The sequence below is a fragment of the Petromyzon marinus genome, unplaced genomic scaffold (genome assembly GCF_048934315.1).
Source record: "Petromyzon marinus isolate PM22_M1 ecotype Great Lakes invasive population unplaced genomic scaffold, UKy_Petmar_22M1.pri1.0 PM_G_Scaffold_38, whole genome shotgun sequence".
Taxonomy (NCBI): domain Eukaryota; kingdom Metazoa; phylum Chordata; class Hyperoartia; order Petromyzontiformes; family Petromyzontidae; genus Petromyzon; species Petromyzon marinus.
In genome coordinates, this window is record NW_027422961.1 from 1,592,501 (window position 1) to 1,595,000 (window position 2,500).

Consider the following 2,500-nt stretch of genomic DNA (forward strand, 5'->3'; position numbering starts at 1 on the left):
GACCTGGAGTCAGAGACTTCTGTTCCCGGCTTAACGCACTGCTTCCTGTCAGAGAGGAAGTCTGTGATCCACCTGCAGGTGGAGTAGGGCACGTTCAGCTGGAAGAGCTTGTCCTGAAGCAGGGCAGGGATGATGGTGTTGAAGGCAGAGCTGAAGTCCACAAACAGGATCCTGGCGTAGGATGCTGGGGCGTCCACGTGCTGTAGGGTGAAGTGGAGGGCCATGTTAACTGCGTCGTCCACAGACCTGTTGGCTCTGTAGGCAAACTGAAGGGGGTCCAGGAGAGGGTCTGTGATGGCTTTGAGGTGTGCCAGGAGCAGGCGCTCAAAAGACTTCATTACCACAGATGTAAGGGCGACCGGTCTGTAATCATTTAGTCCTGTTGGCCTTAGCTTTTTGGGCACAGCGATGATGGTGGAGGACTTGAGACAGGCTGGTACATGGCATGTCTCCAGGGAGGTGTTAAAGATGTTGGTGAACACCGGAGACAGCTGGTCAGCGCAGTGCCTGAGGGTGGCTGGAGAGACAGAGTCTGGCCCGGCTGCTTTGCGTGGATTCTGCCTCTTGAAAAGCCCATTAACTTCTCCCTCCTGAAAGGAGAGAGTCGTTTCTGTAGTATGGGTGGGGGATGGGGCCTCTTGGGTGGGAAGGGGTGGTTCAGGACAGTCCAATTGTCTTTCAAATCTACGGTAGAACTCGTTCAGGTCGTTGGCTAGGCGGGAGTCGTTAGTGGTGTGGGGCGCTCTGGGTTTGTAGTTGGTGATGTGCCTGAGCCCTTTGGCAGACAGAAGCAGCGTCGTTAGTAGAGAACTGGTGTTTTAGTGTCTCTGAGTACAGTCGTTTAGCCTCTCTCACCGCTTTGCTAAACCTGTTCTTCGACTCCTTGAATCTGTCTCTATCCCCACTCCTAAACGCTTCCTCCTTCTCCAACCTCAACCTTTTGAGCTTTGCTGAGAACCAGGGCTTGTTGTTGTTAAAGTTCACCCTGGTACGTGTTGGGATACAGCAGTCCTCACAGAAGCTGATGTACACAGCCTCTGTGAGTTCATCCAGACTATTGGTAGCAGTCGTGAACATATCCCAGTCAGTACAGTCTAAGCACGCCCGCAAATCTTCCACAGCCTCACTGGTCCACTGTTTAGATGTCCTCACAGCAGGTTTACAGAGTTTTAGTTGCTGCCTGTATGCACGAATCAGGTGGACCAAGGGAGTTCTGTGCGAGCCGAACAGCCCCGTGACCCACAAGAGAAACATCCCCGCCAAATTCGAGCGTTTGACGGGGTCTATCCGTGAAAAAATATTCACGTTTTTGAGTGCACATGCATTTCTGCTGCAAATGCCTCTGGAAGTTTCATGCCGTTCGTATGCCAATTGTGGCAACACGAAAATGACCCCTTTTCCCATTCCGAGGGATTTCTGTGCGACCCTAACAGCCCCGTGAGCCACAAGAGACACATCCCCGCCAATTTCTAGCGTTTCACGGGGTCTATCCGTGAAAAATATAGACGTTTTTGAGTGCACATGCATTTCTGCTGCAGATGCCTCTGGAAGTTTCATGCCGTTCGTACGCAATGTGGCAACACGAAAATGACCCCTTTTCCCATTCCGAGGGATTTCTGTGCGACCCTAACTAACAGCGCCCGTGAGCCACAAGAGAGACATCCCCGCCAATTTATAGCGTTTCACGGGGTCTATCCGTGAAAAATATAGACGTTTTTGAGTGCACATGCATTCCTGCTGCAAATGCCTCTGGAAGTTTCATGCCGTTCCTATGCAATGTGGCCACACAAAAATGACCCGTTTTCCCATTCCGAGGCATTTCTGTGCGACCCTAACAGCCCCGTGAGCCACAAGAGAGACATCCCCGCCAACTTCTAGCGTTTGACGGGGTCTATGCGTGAAAAATATTAAAATTTTTGAGTGCACGTGCCTTTCTGCTGCAAATGCCTCTGGAAGTTTCATGGCGTTCCTATGCAATGTGGCAACACGAAAATGACCCCTTTTCCCATTCCGAGGGAGTTCTGTGCCACCCTAACAGCCCCGTGAGCCACAAGAGACACATCCCCGCCAATTTCTAGCGTTTCACGGGGTCTATCCGTGAAACATATAGAAGTTTTTGAGTGCACATGCATTCCTGCTGCAAATGCCTCTGGAAGTTTCATGCGGTTCGTACGCAATGTGGCAACACGAAAATGACCCGTTTTCCCATTCCCAGGGATTTCTGTGCGACCCGAACAGCCCCGTGAGCCACAAGAGACACATCCCCGCCAATTTCTAGCGTTTCACGGGGTCTATCCGTGAAAAATATCAATTTTTTTTGACTGCACATGCATTTCTGCTGCAAATGCCTCTGGAAGTTGCATGCGGTTCGCATGCAATGTGGCGACACGAAAATGACCCGTTTTCCCATTCCGAGGGATTTCTGTGCCACCCTAACAGCCCCGTGAGCCACAAGAGAGACATCCCCGCCAATTTCTAGCGTATCACGGGGTCTATCCGT